The following is a 22,559-nucleotide window of genomic DNA, read 5'->3' on the forward strand; positions in this document are numbered from 1 at the left end:
AAATGGACAAGATAATATCATATGTACTGTACCTGTGCTATATAGATACCAAATAATCACATAAATGATGTCCACTAAGAGTAATCATAATTAAAATGAAAATTATACCCCAAATGAGATATTGCCTCAAAGGTGTTCTACAAAGGTAGCTAGATTTAAGATAAAATAAATTTGAGAACGACAAAATTCAAAATTGTTGAATAAGTGTCTTATCTTTGACTAGTGGTAGTTCAGTGTATAGGTATAATCTTTTTAAACCAAGTTTGCCCCTCTATCATTCTTTAAACATTTATCAACCTATTCCTATATGCCATAGCTATACCAAAGGTTCTTCTCTGTTGTGTTTTGTGATTATGCATCTAAATGTGTTGGTTTCTCTGGATGTTACAGATTTCTTTTTCATAATGTTATAATTATTACATAATCATTACATGAGAGAATCCAACATGAACGTGAGCTGGTCTTTTACTGTGAGTAGTCACTGCTTGAAATTATAGCTTTTGACCATGGAGATCCAGTTCTGATCATAGAGTGTGTTACTGGTCTCATGGGAATTTAGTTGGAAATTATATTTTGTAGCTTCTTTTCCAGGTTCTTGTATTGTGATTAAATTTTATATGAGGAGTTTTATAAGGAAGTTTTCTGTGCTTTTGCCAGATTATAACCCTTAAAGAAATAGGTAAGAGATCCTCTTGATAACTTTACCCCATGCCTCCCCATCTGTAACCTAAGGCATGATGCAACCTGCCTGACCAGGGTGGATGTGGTGAGAGAAGACTCATATTCAGAGTCACTTAAGAGTATGAATAGACCAATAACTCAGTCATTTCAATTTCCAATGACAGAAAAATATTCCAGCCCAAGACATTGCATAACTGTATCTTATTAAAGGTATCTAAATTTATATATCAAGTTAAGTGTTTATAGCAAACACTCTGATATTCTGAGATTTTCAAGGCTCAGCTCTCTTAATGTTCACACACACACAAAAATACAATCAGAGAGAGAGAGAGAGAGAGAGAAAGAGAGGAAAATTTATGAAGAAATGAATATATGGCCCAATACGGTTTTGATTATTATATTAAACTCCTTGATTAGCAACAAAATAGTTTAGTTCAATTAGAAGGCTCTTTGGGAAAGGAGTTGGTCCCAAGAGCAGAGAGTATTTAGTCCTTAAAGAGCATTATTAGATCTGATTATGCACCATACCTGAGAAAGTCTTTAGCCTCATTTTCAAATAAAATAAATTACCCAACATGAGAAATAACCTTGTCTCTCATTTTCCTCTTACTTCCTTATCAGTCAGTAAAGGTTAAGTATTATATTTGACCATGATAAAAATAAGTCAAAACACTGTGGTTGTCTAACTCGAATTTATTTTCTATGTATCTGTATTTTTAACATTTAAGTATAGAAAATTTTGAAAAATGTATTTTTTACTTGAAAACCCTGATTCAGAATGGGCATTATACTTTTCTGGCTTCAGTACATGTAAGATCAAAGGAGATCAAAATGTGAAGTGCTTCTTAAACTAATGAGCCCATATTTAACGACTATCATAATACTCTTTATTATCATTTTTTCTGCAATCATTTGTTATTACTATGTATTAAGGTTGTATTTTATATTCAATGAATCTGGGGATATTACTGTATAAAACAAAATTTTACACTATTACAAACAAGATAGGTAACAGGTATTATTGAAATGGATTTGCATTTTTTCTCAGCACCTTCAGAGGTATTTGCCTATTGTTCTGATCACTATTCTTTATCAGTCTCTAGACTGAATTTGAAATGAGTAAATGAAAGAAATATGATTAATATGCAGGAGAGCATAGTAAAACTCTTCCTGGATAGTCTCAAACTGAAATCCTATCTTTGAAGTATCAGTATTAGAGACTGATTACTGATTATTTTAAAACTCACTTATAACCATTTTCTATATAGGGATTCATTTTTTTTTTTTGTTTCCTTCCTTTTAGTTGTAACTAATGACATGATTGTATGTTCAGATTTTTTCATACATATACAACAGTGTCATGGTAAACCTTTCTGCTTAAAATATATCAGTCCTTTATGGTGAAAACCTTTAAATGATTTTATTTCATTTTAAATATTTGGTTATCTATATTCACCCTCCTTTGTATGGCTTACCAAACCTCCTAATGAAAGCAACTAGGACTTAGTACATATGGAACAACCTCACCCCCTCCCTCTAGTCCCAATCTCCCCATTTCTCTTAACCACCACCACTCTACTCTTGCTTTGGTGAGATCAACTTATAGCATCTTTGAGTGCCAAAAATAAAACATGAAGAAGCTGGGCTGAGGATGTGGCTCAGTGTTAGAGTGCTTGCCTACCACATGCAAGGTCCCAGGTTCAATCTCTAGAAGTGAAAAAAAAATTTAAATACATAATAAATTGAGAGACCTATAAAATTGTGGAAGACTGTATATACATTATATGTAACATGTGCATGTATATGCAAACATATATGTTTCTGTATATTATAGGCTTTACATATATTTACTTTAATATTTTGATCAAAATATTTGAAAAGATCATAATATTAACGTGTATTTCACTTTGGTCCTCTGAGTCACAGAAAATCCTTTGGTTGCCCAAGTTTTATGCACTCCATTGTTATACATGCTTGGTCTATACATTTTTGAATTTGAAATCAGATAACAGTCCACACTTAAATGGTCTTTGCATATGATTAGAGAGGTGTCTTCCCTTTGCAGTAATTTAGTCTCTTGTAGCTTTCATATGACTTAACACATGAGCTGAATGTTATCTAGTGCCTCCTCAAAGCAATGAGCAAAAAATACCACTAGTGCAAGAGTAAATGAAACTACACATTGCTCATTACACATTGCTACACCCTCAGTACCATCTCTGTCAAATGGACATGAACCAAAACATATGCATATGACAGGCTCAATCCATAGCTGAATGTTTACGTTTGGTCTAGAAACCAATCAAACACCTTTGGGACTAGTCCAAAGAAGCAGTCAATGTGACTTGAATGCAATTTGTCTAGTAGGTAAGCAAATCAAATTTCCACAACACTTTTATAATCCATTGCACACACAGTGGGGAGACAATTGGAAGAAAATTACAATCTAGGACCAGAGATAAGGACAGAACATAGGAAATGGAAACAATCACACTCCAATATAATCACAAACATGAATGCAATCCTACACATAAGGGAGTATACAAGGTCAGCAGCATACAGCACAGTGAGCACAGCAGTGATTTAAGATGCTCCCAGAGATGAATTGAAATTGCTGTTTTTTTTTCGTACAGTAAATATGTAAATTAAATGTGCACATCATAGCCAGATTGCTTTCTGGAGCATAGATGTACATGTGAATACTTCTCACTGTTGAGGTTTTCGAGGGAAGAAGGACATGCTGATTTCTCTTTTTCAACACTAAAAAATATGATTAAAATTTATGAATTACCATTTTCTAGACCTTAAATTGAGATGCAAATACATGATTCAAAAATAATTTTTCCCAATATGTAATTGGCTGTTTAATATTACTTCTTTCTTAACAAGAAATACAGGAAGTCAAAACTGAACTGGAGGATGGAAAAAATAAGAAACACCACAACTTATAAAAATTGATGTCATTGATTTCTCAGAATAATGTCAGAAGTCAGACAAAATATTAATTCAAACAGAAAATAGAATTGGAATCTGTCCCCCCAAAAAGAGCAACTTAGCAATTAATTGCTGTATTTAATAAAAATTTTTGAAATGGGTGCATTTATTTATAATAAAATAATGTTTATAATCTTATAATCTGAATTATATACGAGAAGACAAAAGCCCAAGACAGTGTAATGACTGTTACTTCTGGTGAACTCTTTCCCACAGATGAAGCTTAAAGAGATAGAAGCAGAAGACAATGTCTCCACAGTGGTGCAGTTTGTCCTGTTGGGATTTTCTGAAATTCCAAACCTCCAGGGGATTCTGTCTGGGCTATTCTCCATAATTTACATGGCTGTCCTCATTGGGAACAGCCTCATATTCATAATAACCAGGCTTGACCCTGCACTGCACAAACCCATGTATTTTTTCCTGGCAATTTTTTCTATTCTGGAAATCTGTTATGTTTCAGTCACTCTCCCTAGGATGCTAGACAGTCTTTGGACTCTGGATAGGAGCATCTCCTTAGAGGGCTGTGCCACTCAAATGTTCTTCTTCCATATACTGGGAACTGCAGAAAGTTTCCTCCTGGCTGTGATGTCCTATGACCGCTATGTGGCCATCTGCAACCCTTTGCACTATCCTCTAGTCATGAACCCAAAGAAGTGCCATCATCTGGCAGCTGGCGCCTGCCTCCAGGGAATGCCAGTCCAGGTAGGGCAGACATGGCAGATATTCTCTCTGCATTTCTGTCATTCTAACCAAATCAACTACTTCTTCTGTGGCATACCTCCTATTCTCATGCTAGCCTGCAGGGACACTTCAGTGCATGAGATGTCTGTGTATGTAGTAGTGATATTTGTTGCTGCAGTCCCTTTTATGTTGATACATGTCTCTTACAGCAAGATCATGGGCACCATTCTGAGGTTGCCCACAGCCCAATGACAGGCTAAGGCATTCTCTACCTGCTCCTCCCACCTGCTGGTTGTGGTTTTATTTTTTGGATCAGCTTCCATTACCTACTTCAGGCCCACATCCAGCCATTCTGCAGGAACTGACAAACTGCTCTCTCTGTTCTACACCATAATGACTCCCATGTTGAATCCTGTGATCTATGGTCTCAAGAACCAGGATGTGCTTGCTGCACTCAGAAGATTATGCCTTTAAACATAGTGTCCTGAGATGAGTGAGGTTATTTTAGTATATTGTCACAGGTATCAGAGAAATATTTCAAATCTCTCCATTCTCCTTTGGGAGGGTAATGTCTTCAAAAGTATGACATAATTCTGTTATATTTAAATTTACTTTGTTCACATATATATATATATATATATATAGGGAAATTTATCTATAGTTGTGGTCTCACCTAATAAAAGTCATTTCTCATAAGTAAAATGTTAAAGTGCATCACGTTTGCCCTATAAATTAATTAGTAGAGATTAAATTGTAAGTTCTTACAAATTAAATTGAATGGAATATTGAAATATATCTAAATACATTATATCTAAATATATTTATACCTAAATATATTGTAGATGTGCCTGTATAGATTGAAATTCTCTTTATTATACTGTAGGTGGGACATCATTATCATAGGTAGTTGTATAATGGATGTCTGTTAAGGAAATAACAGAATGAGTGAATGAATAAGTGAATGTTACTTGTGCCTCACACAGAGTTCTGGCAAAATCTATACACTTTTGGGCATTACTAAGCACTGGGATAACAATGCACCAAAGTGGAATACATCCTGAATATTTCCAAAAGAAAAGATGCACGGGCCAGGTGAAGTGGTAATTTCCTGTAATCCCGGATAATCTAGGTGGCTGTGGCAGGATAATCTCAAGCTTGCACCTCCACCTGCAATTTAGCAAGATCCTCAGCAAGTTAGCAAGACCCTGACTAAAAATAAAATAAAATAAAGTAAAATGAAATAAAAAGAACTGGGATCTTAGCACAGTTATAAAATACCATTGTATTCAATCACCAATACAAAAAAAAAATAAGGAAAATAGAGCAGGAATAAAAAGCATAAAGGTTTATAGGTCTTATCCTCTCATCTTAGTAACTTGCCATGAGAGCACATGATGTAAGACAACACGACTACCTTTCAAAAAGGATTTTCTTTTGATCATATGTTTTCCTCCTTTGATGTCATGGTTCCAGGAGAACTTTCATAATTATTTTCTTCCTCAACCCTTTATTTATTTATTCTTTTAATGATGCTGAGAATTGAATCCAGGTTTTTACCCATCCTTTGAGTTTTCTCTGCCCTGAGCCACATCCCCAGCCCTCATCTCTTTCTTTACTACACCCAACAGCCAGTCCCCACCCTATTCCTATTTTAGGCTGTATATCTGTGGGTAAAAACTTTGAGGACATGTTAGAAGCTATTTTCAGGAATACATAAAGTTCACACAACTGCGCTACACTACCTCACCTCTTCTTTCATGTTTTTAACTCATTGTACAGTAATTAAAATTATTAAATCTGTGAGCAGATATTGAAAGCACAGGCAACAATCAATAGAACCAAAAATGCCCACCCATCCAGTATCACATTCTCAGATAATTTGTCTTTTTGTATGTTTGTTTTGTCCATCTGAAAATCATTCCACCCTGTAACTTTAGTTATGATAGTGCACACAATGCATGGACATGCTAACTCTACAGTTCTCCTAACAAACTATATGCATTCTGCACCATCTATAATGATGTTCTACGTTTATTCATTTGTGTATTTTATTTTTGAAAATACATATACATATATCTCTTACAAATTAATGCTCTATACTGAATCTGGAATTTGGCATACAGTACATGAGCAAGACCATGCCAATATGACTGTGGTGATAAAAATGAAGGTTGTAGCAGAGATGCTTCTGGTAGTTGTGTATTATCTGAAACTTGATAAAGCAAGAATCAAAATGTTACTGGCACCAAGCTGTACCGGAAGTTCAGATAACTGAGTTGCATGCTTCACATTCTCAGCAAAGTGTTAAGTAGTTAAATGTCATCTAACTACATTTTATAGCAATTAAAATTAGTTAAATACAGACAATGTGCTCATTCTTGTTAACACACAGGATTATTAGAAGGTACAACTATTCGCCTAAGATAAAAAAGAAAACCTTTATGAGGGAAACATTGAAATGTTGCCTGTATTCAGATATAATTCTTAAATGAATCACTAGCTATGTATTATATATTTAAATTCATTGAGATAACCATACAATGCTATTTTTTGAAGAAATGTATATTCCACAATATTAATTATCTACACAAGTAAGCTTACTTGTTTACACATTGAAATTACCTTTAGCAATTTATTTAGTTTTTTTTGAATATTGACTATTCTCTTGGTAAGATACATTTGAAATTAATTGACAATTAATTGTAAAACCCTTTAATCAAGATGAATACATTAGAGTTTGTATCTTAAATGACTTAACAAATAATACCTTGGGAATAAATGTTATGTGGTGCATCAGTGAACAATTTATTTCAGTTATGGATTTATTAAAAAATAATGTAAATATTAGTCCTCCTATTCACTGAAATATTTTGGTATAAAGACCAAGAATCCCTAGGGATATCCACATCCTAATCCTGGAACATCTGAATATGCTGCATCACATGGCAAAGGGAACTTGCACTGGTTAGTAAGATTTTAAAGCCTAAGAAAGGGAGATTATACAGGTCAGACCAATTTAATAACATGAACTTAGAAAGAGAATGAAAGATGGGATGTCCTTAAAAAAAAAAAAAATTCTCCTAATGTGGGAGACTTTATCCAGTCACTGGAAGGAGGGCAGAGTACTCAGGGTCTGAGCCCCCTGTGGAAGATGGGACTCTGCCTGCCTGACTGTTTTCAAACTAGAGCATCAGCTTCCTTCTGTCTTTGGATTAGAACTGAGGCATGAGCTTCTCCTGGGTCTCAAGTCTGCTTAACTTTCAATAGAAGGGCAGTATCTGCTCTTCAGGTCCTGAGGTCTCTGGATTTATATCAGAACTAAACCACTTGCTCTTCTGGTTCTGCAACTCACCAACACACTCTGCAGATCTTGGGATTTACCAGAATTATAGTAACATAAAGAATATCCTGTAAAACTGCAAGCCTTATTATTAATATATATGAATCCCAAAATGGAGTGTATTTGTGTATGTATATAAATAACTTGATTGTGTCCTGACAATTGATATATCAATAAGGCCATTTTATGATATTCTCATGCTGGATTCTGCAGGTCTCAATTCCATTTTATTATTTTGCATGGATTCAGTTCCCTGGTGAATTGCTTCATCTTTCCATCATTGTTGATGTAGTTTTAAGTCATTTTCTTAAAATATTATTGTAGTTATTTTAAAGTCCTTGATTGTCATGCACAATGAATGAATGTGTCTATTTTCAGTGTATTTTGTCTTACCTAATGATCAGAATGACTCACCTATTTTCATATGATGAATTTGTTTATTTATTGTATATAATATATCTTTTTTGAATGTAACTCTCTGGTCTGGGTGAGTTTCTCTTGCCTAGAATGCATATGTTCCAGAGGTAGATCCCCATCACTACTCAGAAGAAAAGAGAGATCGAAGCTCTCCCTAAGTTCATACTTATGGAGGAGACATCAGTAACTGGTCCCATGCTGTGATAATAAGTAAGCTTACAAAAATATGGGAGTTCCATGAATGATAACTCACACTTAAATCTCATTGTTTTAGGGGAACTATGTGTACAATATTCATCAGTGTCATTCGATAGATCTTGAGAACCTGTGTTGACTAACTGGCATGGTTTTGCTACCATTTCAGGATATCTGGAGAAGATGCTTGTCTAGGAACCTGCCCCTTCTCACCACGCACCTGCTGGTCCCAAATGCTGTAGAAACCTCCATCCTTCTACGTCTCCACAACACATATATCCAGTATTGGTGACAGTAACACTTTTTAAATTGCATAAGATTTTTGATACAATTTAAATGGCAATATACATTTTTACATTTTCAAATTATTTTGGAGAAACTTCCAAGTAACAGAATTTTTTATAAAATTCTATCATAAAAAAAAACAACTTCACAATATTATAGAACATGGAAAGGCCCTATCCAAATTATCCCTGACAATATGTTTATTATGGTTGATGATCTATTTTTGGAAAAAAAATCACAATGATAACCCTTAACTCTACTCCAGTCATCATTGTACATATATCTGTTTAAACTGTTTGAGTTACTAACAATGATATGAAAATGCATGCAAATGTCCTTGGTTTTATTGGTAAAATAACCAACCTGGGCAATTGGAAAAAACTTCCTTTCTCAGTAAGTAGTTCTGTGACAATTGACTGACTTTTGAGCAAAATTTCAGCTATCATGCATCTAAAAGCATAAAAGCTCTGCTCTGCGTCCATATATATGAGAAACATATTGATACTCAGTACTGTATCTATTAAGCAATTCACCTTGTGTCAATTCTGCAGGTGTTGAAGAGGCCTCTAATTTAATAGGCTTTTTGATACAGATGAGAGAACTAATGCATGGATACCTACTGAAAAGTTTCAATTAATTTAGTTTCTATCTAGTGATATCATGTTATGATTGGGAAGAATTTAGCATATCACAGTAGTTTAACCCCTTTGTCAATCACACTTATCATTAATCCAGGCATTACTATTTCCCTACCACAATCTTCCTGTCTGTTTCTTTCACTTTTCTCTAAGTAGAATCATTAGACTATCAGAAGGAATGACCTTTGTAAAGTTCTCAGTGACCCATGGCATCTTATGATCTTTTCCTTTCTGCCTTCAGAGACTCCAGCACTTCAGCCTGCCTCACAGTGGCCACCCTGGTGATATTCTAACCACCCTTATGGTTATTTGCATGGCTACACCTGAGGTTATTTGCAGTACGAGCCAAATGACTCACTAATGCCACTATGAGCCTGTATGGGATTAATATAAAGAGTCTAGCTCATGGGAAGCCAGTGTATCTTAAGGCTTTGGAGTCAGCACTGAGGGCTCCAATTCTCTTTCCATCACACCCACTAAAACTCTCTGTGCCTTAGCTATCTACCTATAAAACAATAATGATGTGGATGGTTTAACTTTGCATGATTAAATGAGATGTATGTAAAGTGCTTGGGATATCTTATGGGCTGTAATAAGACTTGCATAACATCATAGTTATTTTTCACACAATTTTACTTAATTATTTCTTTTGCTGTGAAGAAACTTTTTAGTTTGATACGATCCCATTTATTGATTCTCAATTTTAATTCTTGCGCTTTAGCAGTCTTATTGAGGGAGGCACTTTCTTAGCCAACATGGTGGAGATTTGAGCGTAATTTTTCTTCTAGTAGGTGCAGGGTCACTAGCCTAATACCTAGGTCTGTGATCCATTTTGAGTTGAGTTTTCTGCAGGGTGAGAGTTAGGGGTTCAATTTCAGTCTACTTCATATGTATTTCCAGTTTTCCCAGAACCATTTCTTGAAGAGGGTATCTTTTCTCCAGTGTATTTTTATGGCACCTTTGTCTAGTATGAGATAACTGTATTTATGTGGTAAGTCTCTGGTCTTCTATTCTGTTCCACTGGTCTTCATGTGTCTTTTGGTGCCAATACCATGCCATTTTCATTACCATAACTTTGTAGTATGGTTTAAGGTCTGGTATGATGCCTCCTGATTCACTTTTCTCACTGAGAATTCCTTTGGCTATTCTGGGCTTCTTATTTTTTCAAATGAATTTCATGATTGATATTTATATTTCTATGAAGAATATCATTGGAAGTTTAATAAAAATTTTATTTTCTCTTTCCCCCGCCATCTTTTCTCATGCTTTCTCTCTCCTACTCACTTTCTCTCTCCTCCTTGCTTTTCACACTCTTTCTTGCACATGCTTTTTTCTCTCTTTTCCTCTTTTCTGTCTTACCCTGAAGGGAGACACTCTGTTTGCTTAATAAACCCTCTTATGTGAAAACAAAAAAGAAATATTTTCTCTGTATAGTGCTTTTAGTAGTATGATCTTTTTGACAATATTAATTCTGCCTCTCTAAGAACGTGGGAGATCTTTCCATCTTCTGAGGTCTTTCACAATGTCTTTCTTTAACATTCTGTAGTTTTCCTTATAGAGGAATTTTACCTCTTTTGTTAGATTTAACTGTCAAGAATGAGAACAGAGAAACTATAGAATAGGAGAATATCTTAACCACCTGAACTCAGAGTATTAATTTCCAGGATACATGAAGAACTAAAAAACCATAACACCAAAAAATAAACAATCCAATCAATAAATGGACATAGGAAATGAACGGGTACTTCACAGAAGTAGAAATAAGAATGGTCAAAAAAAAAAATTGACCAGACACAGTGGTGCATGCCTGTAATCCCAGCAGCTTGGGAGGCTGAGACGAGAGGACCATGAGTTCAAAGGCATCCCCAGCAAAGGTGAGGGGCTAAGCAACTCAGTGAGACCCTATAAAATACAGAATAAAATAAAATTTACTAAATAAAATACAGAAAAAAAATAAGACTGGGAATGTGACTCAGTGGTTGTGTGCCCCTGAGTTCAAATCCTGGCACTACAGGTCTGTGTCTTGATGGTCTGTGTCATCTAGTCTCCTTTCTTGAACCTCCGGGAATGAAATTCAGTACTTTAACAAGCTCAGGAAGGAACCAGCAGAACTTAGGGCACTCCACCCATTACACCTGAGAAATCCCTCAGCCCAGAAAGAAGGGCTGGAGTGAGGAGGGAGCTCTGGCCCCTCAGGTTGTCTGCACTAACCATATATATATATATATATATATATATATATATATATGTATATATATATATATAATAAAAGGTTTATATATATAGATATAGATATAGATATATATATATATATATATATAAATGTTCAGCATTGCTAGCAATTAAAACAATGCAGATCAAAACTAAACTGAGAGTCCATTTCACTGCAGCCAAAATGGCAATTATGAAGAATGCATGCAAGGATTTATGTTGGTAAGAATGTGGGGGAAATGTTCACTTGTACATTACTGGTGGAACTGCAAATTGGTGTAACCTCTTTGGGAAACAGTGTGGCAACTCCTCAGAAAACTTGGAATGAAACCACCATTGGACCCAACTATCCCACTCCTTGGTTTATGCCCAAAGAATTTAAAGTCAGCGCAGTGCAGAGATGCAGTCACATCAATATTTATAGCACCTCTATTCACAACAGCCAAGCTATAGAACCAACCTAGATGGCCTAAAGCATATGAATGGATGAAGGAAACGAGATATATTTATACAATGGGATATTACTCAGCCATAAAGAAGAATGAAATTATAGTATTTGCTGATAAGTGGATGGAACAGGAAACTATCATGCTAAGTGAAATAAGCCAGTCCCATAAAAGCAAAGGCAAGGTTTAAAAGAGTAGGCAACTAAGAAAGACCTTTTCTCAAATTGAAAAATGAAAAGATTTGAGGATATAGTTCAGTTGTCATAAATCACTGGGTAATCCCAAGAACCCATAATAATAATAATAATAATAATAATAATAATAATAATAATAATAATAACAATAATAGTAATGCCAGTTTCTTCAGACAAATGCCATAACTCAAGGCTGTGCTTCCTATCACACTTTCTTCTCCTCCACCTCTCTCTGAACTACTGGAACTTGAACAGCACTGAGCAAAAGTGGATGACAGGGACAAATCCCCCTAATGTTCTGATATTTTCAAGGTTCAGCTTCTTAATGATCAAAAAAAAAAAGAAAAAAAAGAAAGAAAGAGCAAGAAGCAGGAGAATTTATTACAAAATATGTGGCCAGATAAGATTTTGGTTGTTGTACCAAACTCCTTGATTGGCAAACAGAATGGTTTAGTTCAATTAGAAGGCTCTTTGGGAAAGGAGTTGATCCCCAGAGCAGGAAATGTTTACTACTTAAAGAGCATCAATAATGCTGACAATGGACCATATCTGACAAAGTAGTTGGCCTCTTTTTCAAATAAAATAAACTGACATGAGAAATAAGTTTCTTTCTCATTTTACTCTAACTTTTTAAGCAGAAAATAAAAGGTAAGCACTACATTTGACCTTGATCCAAACAGGTAAAAATTAATATGGTTTTCTGTATTTTTAACATGTAAGTATACAAATTTTTGAAAAAAGTATTTTTTTGTAATTTGAAAACACTGATTCAGATAGACCTTATACTTTTCTGGTTTAATTCTTGTAAGATCAAAGGAGATCAAAACATAAAGTGTTTCTGAAATTAATGAGTCCAAAGCAAAATGATGATCATCTTTTTCCTTATCATCATTTTATATGGAAACATTTATGATGTTTCTATGTGTTAAGGCTGTGCTGTGTTCTATCTGCAATGAGTCTGGGGCTATGATGTTATAAAACCAAAATTTATACTATTAACGAATAAGATAGGTAACAGGTGTTATTGAAATGGGTTTACATTTTATCCTGGGATCATCAAAAGTACTGGCTGTTGTTAAGATCATTGTCCTTGTATTAGTCTCTAGACTGAATTAGAAATGAACTCAATTAAAAACATATGGATAATATGCAGGAAAGTATAATGAAACTCTGGGTATTTCAAACTGAAATTTGATCTTTGAAATCTCATTATCAGAGGCTGGTTATTGACTATCTTAAAAACTCAATTCCAGCTATTTTCTATATGTGGTGCATGTATTTCTATTTTTTTTTCCCTCTTTTTAGTTGTGGAAAATGTACATAATTTTACATTCAGATTTTTTCATACATATACACCTGCATCACGATCAAATTAAGGAAAACTTCTCTCCTCAAATATATTTCAGTCCTTTATGGTAAAAACCTTTAAATGATTTTATTTCATTTTAAATAACAATAAAATTTTGTTTTATATAGTCTACCCTCCTTTCAATGAAAATGTCTTTCAATGGCTTACCAAACCTCCTAATTGAAGCAATTAGGGCTTACTACATGTGGACCAACCTCGCCCACTCGCTCCAGTCCCTAATCTCCCCATTTCTCTTAAGGACCACCACTCAACTCTTGCCTTGGTGAGATCAACTTATAGCTTCTTTACAGTGTCCAAAATAAAACATGAAGCTGGGCTGAGGATATGGCTCAGTGTTAGAGTGCTTGCCTACCAAGTGTAAGTCCCCAGGTTCAATGTTAGCACTGCAAAAAAAGAAAAAAAAAATTAAATAAAATAGTAGAGACATATAATTGTGGAAGACTGTATATATATTTATGATAGACCTTAAGTATTTACTTTAACATTTCAATGAAAAAATTATAAAAGATCATAAAATCAATGTATATTTAAACTTTCCTCCTCTGAGTCACAGAAAATCCTTTGGATGCCCAAGTTTCGTATATTTCATTGTTACTTTCATACTTTTGTCTATATGTTTCTGCAGTTAAAATCTGGTAAATGTTCACACTTAACTAGTCTTTGCATATGATTAGAGATGTATCTCCCCATTGCAGAAGTTAACTTCTTTTAGCTTTCAAATGACTTAACACATGAGGTAGATGTTATTTTGTGCAATGGGAAAATGCCAGTTTTGCAAAAGTAAATGAGACTAAAAAAATTCTCACTCACCCTTGCCTCATCCTTATCACACGGACATGAACCATTGCATTGGTGTACAACATGCTCATTCCATGGCTGAAGGTCTGCATTTTGTCTAGGAACTAGTCTCACACCTTTGGAACTAGTCCAAAGAAGGAGTCAATGTGACTTGCAATTTGTCTAGTAGGTAAGAAAATCAAATTTTCTGAAAAAAAATTATGTATTCCAGTGCATGTAAAATGTGTAGATAATTGTAATAAACTTATTATTTAGGACAAGAGATTTGGACAGAACATAGGAAATGCAAGCAATCATATTCCAATATAATCACACATATAAATGCACTCCCATACATAAGGGAATAGACTTAATAGAACAGATGAGATCAGTAGAGTGAGCACATTGTGATTTAAGAAAGTATCAAAAGTGAGTTACTGTTCTTTTCATACAAAAATGTGTGAATCAAGTATGCACATTCATGTCAAAATTGCATTCTGGAACATAGATGTACATGTACATACTTCCTCCTGTTGAGCTTTCCCAGACAAGAAGGATAATCAGGTTTCCTTTCCTCAATGCTATGAAACCTGAATAAAATTTATAAATTACTATTTAGAGACCTTGTATATAAATTCAAGTACATGATTCAAAAATCAATAATTTTCCAAAATATATAATAGGGAGTTTATTATTATTTCTTAATAGTAAATTTACAAAGAAATATAGAAATTGAAAGCTGAAGTTTGGAAATAGTTCAGAGAAACCTCAACATACAAAAATTAACTTTATGCATTTCTAAGAATAATTTTGGAAGTCAGACAGAATATTTACAAATTAAATTAATTTTGAATTGATAATAGCAAAAAGTAAATTTGAGATCTTTCTGCCCCAAAAAGAAAAGACAACTGAACTAAGCAATCATTGCTATACATAATATAAATTGACATATTGAGTTTTTGTGTTTAAGAGAATGTTAAAATGTAATATGTATTCTCATATAGACTAAGAAATACAACAATAACTGAAAAAAGACTAAAATTTATTACTTTCTGTGTGAATTTTGTCCAGCTTAGGGACAAGTGATTTCTCTCTCTTCCATGGAAAAGCCCAGACTTTTATCTATTGATAATTAATTTCAGAATCTCTGATATTTAAAAATATGGTTTTTGAATTCTCTTTTGTGCCAATTATAAAAGTTTAACTAGCAAATAAACTGAGAAAGGTCATCGAACATGCACATTTTACATTTGTATGAGTCAGAATTTTAAGTTATGTATGTGTGTGTGTGTGTGTGTGTGTGTGTGTGTGTGTTTATCCATGTACATAAAGACAGGTCCTTTTTTATTCTTTCCTTTATGGAATACCAATCTTAAACCTTTACAATTCTACTTATGACCCTACTTTTCCACCTTCTTCTGACTCCCAGAAAATAATTTTGAAATTATGGAGAAAATATTAAATAGAAAATAAATTTACCCTGGTCTTTCTGATCAAGTCATCTAATTGGCATTTGAACATATCAGGGTCCCTACTCTCTCCCTTTCTTCCCTGGGGAAAATGTGCCTCTTCTCTCAGAAGTTGATCCTATCAACCATTGTGTTTCAGTTAAGTTACTTCTACTAATTATCTTTCATAAACGTTTAGCACATGATAATGTTTGTCAATTTCTTCTTTAAAAATGCAGTCCTGCATCTATTTATTCATATTTCCTTTCATTTCCCATAAATGTTCCCCTAGGGGTATTTACAGGGATGTCTCCACTCGCAGGTCAGACTCATGAGAGAGGATTATTGTTCCAATAATTTAAATAAAGCTAATTTCTTCAACATTATAAATTACATCTTCACTGTCAAAATCAAACATTTTTAAATATGTTTTGTTTTTAAGTATAACATGACAGAACTCTGTCCTCAAAACTGCCACTGCTGCTGGCTCCTGTCACCTCTTGCTTCCTCTCTAATCCTGATGTGTCCCAGCTCAACATCTGCATCTGGTGACTGCCTTTTCAACCTCCTTCTCTCCTTATGGAATATACTCTTCCTAAGGGGGATTGCATCTTTTCTTTACTTCAACTTTACTGTATCCATTTCAAAATCATCTGTCCTGCATTAAATGACTATGGGCCAGACACACATACATACGCCTGTGCTGTCATCCCTATCTTATAGGTATCTCTACCACTGCCAAGATTCTCTGTCTCCAATAAACTCACATTCAAATATCTTCATATTTGCATTAATTTCCATTTATATCTCATATGCTTCATTCTATATCATGACCTAATCTAACATCACAAAAATTTCAAAAAGCTTCTGAATGAGTTTTACAAAATTATGCTTATAGTAAGTTCTATAAATTAAATTGTAATATTTTATCAAAAAAATTGCCCTTATAGTCAACACACAACTCTCAGCCCAGAGTTGACAACACTCACCCTGGCCTTGGTACTTGATTTTCCTTACATTGGTACAGCTATTTAATAAACTTTAATTTCTTTTTCAAATCCCTGTATATAGTTATGAGTAAATAAACAAACTGTAACTATCTAAAAAATTAGGCTCTGGGCACAAAGAGTGTAATAAGAGACCAAGATGATTATGGTTTTGGCATTATCATCAAAGTTATTCTTTTCTACATTTGTTCTTTTTCTAAAAAGTTTAGCTACATCAAATGATTTGTGGATGAGTGTGATATACCTAGAATTATTATTTTCATTTTATAATTTTCAAAAGACTGTCAAATCTAATTAAATTCCCACCATTTTAAAAATATGATAAGGTGGCGGACAACTGGGAGCGCCGTAAAGGAGGCCGCTCGGCACAGCGCTGGGACTCGGAGCAACCACTGGGGCTCCGGCGGCTGCCCAGGGGAGGAGCAGCGAGGAGAGCTGTGTGGACTCAGAACACCGGGGCCTGCCCTGAGGAGGAGGAGGAGGAACGTGGCCACTTGGATTCGGAGTGACTGCACCAGAGCTACAGGCGGTTGCCAGAGGAGAAGCTCTGCGGCGAGCTGTTTGGACTCAGAACGACTGCTTCTGAACACCGGGGCCTGCCCTGAGGACGAGGAGGAGGAAGAGGAGCGCGGCCGCTTGGATTCGGGCTGACTACACCAGAGCTACAGGCGGTTGCCAGAGAAGGGGCTGCGTGGCGAGCTGTTTGGACTCAGACCACTTCTGAACACCGGGGCCTGCCCAGAGGAGTAGGAGGAGGAGGAGGAGGAGCGCGGCGGGTCCTTTGGACTCGCAGTGACTGCATTGGTGCTCCAGGCAGCCGCTCAGAGGAGAAGGCGAGTGGTGAGTTGTTTGGACTTGAAGGGACAGCACCTGAACACAGGGGGGCTGCCTGGAGGAGAAGCATGGTGGGTCGCTTGGTCTTGAGTGGCCGCACCAGAGCTCCGGGTGGTTGCCCAGAGGACGCGTGCAGTGGGTCACGTGGATTCAGAGCCACTCAGAGCGACCGCTCCTGAACACCCGGGGGATTATCTGGAGAAGGAGGAGGAACGGGGAGGGTCACTTCGCCTCGGAGTGATTGATTGCCCAGGGCTACGGGTGGTTGGTGGGAGGAGGCACGAAGTGAGTTTATTGGACTCCTAGTGACCGCACCGGAATACTGGGCAGCTGTCTGGAGGAAGAGGCGTGTGGCGGGTCTCTGGGACTCAGAGCGATTGTTCGGGGCCCCAGGTGGCTGCTCAGAGGAGGGGCCGCATAGCCAGGCGATTAGGTGCAGAGCAGCGTCCCAGGATCTAGGAGGCTTCTGGGTGGAAGAGCCGCACAGAGCCAGGCTTAGGGCGGAGCGAAGGTTTCAGGCCTGCGGGAAGATTCTCTGAGGAGGGGCAGCCTAAGGAGATTCATCTGCGAAGGGTGAGGCTCCCAGGCCCAGGAGGTTGGGCCGGGCCCCTGGGAACTTTGCAGAGGAAGGCAGCCCAGCCCAGGTGGTAGCTGTAAATTGAGGGGAACCCCTAGGAGGGAACTGACCAGCGAGACCTCCCCACCGGGTGAGTCTTCCCTGCCGGGTGAGGTTTCCCCACAAGGACGGTAAAACCAGAGACTCAGGCCCAAACAGGCCTTGCCTCAGCCCACAGCCTAGGTCCCCTTTGGATGACCATTGGTCAACAAGTGGAGGCACCTCTGCCCACTAGCAGGGATTATACCCCACCTGAAGGACACCACTCCTAGAGAGGCAGCTTCTTTGTGGAGCTCCGCATTATCAACTTCCTCCAAGACTTCAGCCTACTGAAGGCTAAGGGGGGATATATATAGAAATCTTCAGGGACATTGTAAGTCAATAGAGGAAATCTGCAATATCTCATCGGTCCACTGATACCTGAACAATATGAGAAAATAAGCAAAGAAAATGCTGCAAACAAATCTAGATGTTACATCAATAAAACCCAATGACAGCATGGCAGAAGAAATGACAGAAAAGGAGTTCAGAATGTACATAGTTAAAATGATCAGAGAAGCAAACGATGAGATGAAAGAGCAAATGCAAGCATTGAATGATCGCACCAATCAACAGTTAAAAGAGCAAATACAGGAAGCAAAACATCATTTCAATAAAGAGTTAGAGATATTGAAAAAAAAACAAACAGAAATCCTTGACATGAAGGAAACAATAAACCAAATTAAGAACTCCATAGAAAGCATATCCAATAGGATAGAATACCTGGAAGACAGAACCTCAGACATTGAAGACAAAATATTTAACCTTGAAAACAAAGTTGAACAAACAGAGAAGATGGTAAGAAATCATGAACAGAATCTACAAGAACTATGGGATATCATGAAAAGGCCAAATTTAAGAATTATTGGGATTGAGGAAGGCCTAGAGAAACAAGCCAAAGGAATGAACAATTTATTCAATGAAATAATATCAGAAAATTTCCCAAAACTGAAGAATGAAATGGAAAATCAAGTTCAAGAGGCTTATAGGACTCCAAATGCACAAAATTACAACAGACCCACACCAAGGCACATTATAATGAAAATACCTAACATACAAAATAAAGACAGAATTTTAAAGGCTGTGAGAGAAAAGAACCAAATTACATTCAGGGGGAAACCAATACGGATATCAGCAGATTTTTCAATCCAGACCCTAAAAGCTAGAAGGGCCTGGAACAACATTTTTCAAGCCCTGAAAGAAAATGATGCCAACCAAGAATCTTATACCCAGCAAAACTTACCTTCAAATTTGAAGATGAAATAAAATCCTTCCATGATAAACAAAAGCTAAAAGAATTTACAAAAAGAAAGCCAGCATTACAGAACATTCTCAACAAAATATTCCATGAAGAAGAGATGAAAAACAAAGAAGCAAATCAGCAAAGGGAGGAATTATCCTAAAGGAATTGTCAAATAAAGGAGGAAACAAGTTGTGTCAAACAAATAAATAAACAAAATTTAAAAAATGAACCAAATGACCGGAAAACCAAATCATTTCTCTATAATAACCCTGAATGTTAATGGCCTAAATTCATCAATCAAAAGACATAGACTGGCAGACTGGATTAAAAAGAAAGATCCAACAATATGTTGCCTGCAAGAGACTCACCTCATAGAAAAACATACCCATAGACTAAAGGTGAAAGGATGGAGAAAAACATACCATGCACATGGACTCAGCAAAAAAGCTGGAGTATCCATCCTCATTTCCGATAATGTGGACTTCAAGCCAAAGTTAGTCAGAAGGGATAAAGAAGGTCATTTCATACTGCTTAGGGGAAGCATAAATCAGCAAGATATAACAATCATAAACATCTATGCCCCAAACAGTGGCTCATGGATGTATGTCAAACAAATCCTTCTCAATTTCAGAAACCAAATAGACCACAACACAATAACACTAGGTGATTTTAACAAGCCTCTCTCACCACTGGACAGATCTTCCAGACAAAAATTGAACAAAGAAACCATAGATCTCAATAACACAATCAATAATTTAGACTTAACGGACATTTATAGAATATACCATCCAACCAAGAGCGAATACACTTTCTTCTCAGCAGCACATGGATCCTTCTCTAAAATAGACCATATATTATGCCACAAAGCTAATGTTAGCAAGTACAAGAAGATAGAGACACTAGCATGTATTCTATCAGATCATAATGGATTGAAGTTAGAAATAAATGACAGAGTAAAACACAGAAACTATTCCAACATCTGGAGATTAAACAATATGCTATTATATGATGAATGGATAACAGAAGATATTAGGAAGGAAATTAAAAAAATTCTTAGAGGTAAATGAGAACAAAGAAACATCATATCAAAATCTCTGGGACACTATGAAAGCAGTACTTAGAGGGAAATTTATTTCATGGAACACATTTAATAAAAGAAGTAAAACTCAACAAATAAACGACCTAACACTACAGCTCAAAGCCCTAGAAAAAGAAGAACAGAACAGCACCAAAAGTAGTAGAAGACAGGAAATAGTTAAACTCAGAGCTGAAATCAATGAAATTGAAACAAAAGAAACAATACAAAAAATTGACAAAATAAATAGTTGGTTCTTCGAAAAAATAAACAAAATTGATAAACCTTTAGCCACACTAACAAAGAGAAGACAAGAGAAAACCCAAATCACTAAAATTCGGAATGAACAAGGAAATATCACAACAGACAGGATTGAAATACAAAACATAATTAGAAGCTATTTTGAAAATCTATACTCCAACAAAATAGAAAATTTCGAAGACATCAACAGGTTTCTAGAGACATATGAATTGCCTAAACTGAACGAGGAGGACATAAACAATTTAAATAGACCAATTTCAAGTACTGAAATAGAAGAAGTCATCAAAAGCCTACCAACAAAGAAAAGTCCGGGACCAGATGGGTTCTCAGCCGAGTTCTACAAAACCTTTAAAGAAGAGCTCATTCCAATACTTCTCAAAGTATTCCATAAAATAGAAGAGGAGGGAACCCTCCCAAACTCATTCTATGAAGCCAAAATCACACTGATACCTAAACCAGACACAGACTCATCAAGGAAAGAAAATTTCAGACCAATATCCTTAATGAACATCGACGCAAAAATTCTCAACAAAATTTTAGCAAATCGCATACAAAAACATATTAAAAAGATAGTGCACCATGATCAAGTGGGTTTCATCCCAGGGATGCAAGGTTGGTTCAACATCAGGAAATCAATAAACGTAATTCACCATATTAATAGACTTAAAGTCAAGAATCACATGATTATTTCAATAGATGCAGAAAAAGCATTTGATAAAATACAGAACCCCTTCATGCTCAAAACACTAGAAAAAATAGGGATAATGGGAACATTCCTTAATATTGTAAAGGCCATTTATGCTAAGCCCATGGCTAATATCATTCTAAATTGTGAAAAACTGAAAGCATTCCCCCTAAAAACTGGAACAAGGCAGGGATGTCCTCTTTCACCACTTCTATTCAACATCGTTCTTGAGACTCTGGCCAGAGCAATTAGACAAACCAAAGAAATTAAAGGGATACGAATTGGAAAAGAAGAACTCAAACTATCCCTGTTCGCTGATGACATGATTATATATTTAGAGGAACCTGGAAATTCCACCAGAAAACTCTTAGAACTCATAAGTGAATTCAGTAAAGTAGCAGGTTACAAGATCAATGCCCATAAATCCAACGCATTTTTATACATAAGTGATGAATCTTCAGAAAGGGAAATTAGGAATACTACCCCATTCCCAATAGCCTCGAAAAAATTAAAATACTTGGGAATCAATCTCACAAAAGAGGTGAAAGACCTCTACAATGAGAACTATACAACACTAAAGAAAGAAATTAAAGAACACCTTAGAAGATGGAAAGATCTTCCATGTTCTTGGATAGGAAGAATTAATATTGTCAAAATGGCCATACTACCTAAAGTGCTATACAAATTCAGTGCAATTCCAATTAAAATCCCAATGACGTACCTTACAGAAATAGAGCAAGCAATTATGAAATTCATCTGGAAGAATAAGAAACCCAGAATAGCTAAAGCAATCGTTAGCAGGAAGAGTGAAACAGGGGGTATTGCAATACCAGATCTTCAACTCTACTACAAAGCAATAGTAACAAAAACGGCATGGTATTGGTACCAAAATAGAAAGGTAGATCAATGGTACAGAATAGAGGACACAGACACAAACCCAAATAAATACAATTTTCTCATACTAGACAAAGGGGCCAAAAATATGCAATGGAGAAAAGATAGCCTCTTCAACAAATGGTGCTGGGAGAATTGGAAATCCATATGCAACAGTATGAAACTAAACCCATATCTCTCACCATGCACAAAACTAAACTCAAAATGGATCAAGGACCTCGGAATCAGA

General features: G+C 35.9%; 1 pseudogene across 1 annotated transcript; it reads left to right on the forward strand.

The window, feature by feature from the left end:
• Positions 1-3,891: 3,891 nt before the first annotated feature.
• Positions 3,892-4,830, forward strand: LOC306638465 (olfactory receptor 10AG1-like; annotated as a pseudogene). The gene has a single exon. The product of its transcript is annotated as an olfactory receptor 10AG1-like (transcript).
• The last annotated feature ends 17,729 nt before the right edge of the window (positions 4,831-22,559 follow it).

Source organism: Sciurus vulgaris, assembly GCF_902686455.1.
Source record: "Sciurus vulgaris genome assembly, chromosome: 11".
NCBI classification, from domain to species: domain Eukaryota; kingdom Metazoa; phylum Chordata; class Mammalia; order Rodentia; family Sciuridae; genus Sciurus; species Sciurus vulgaris.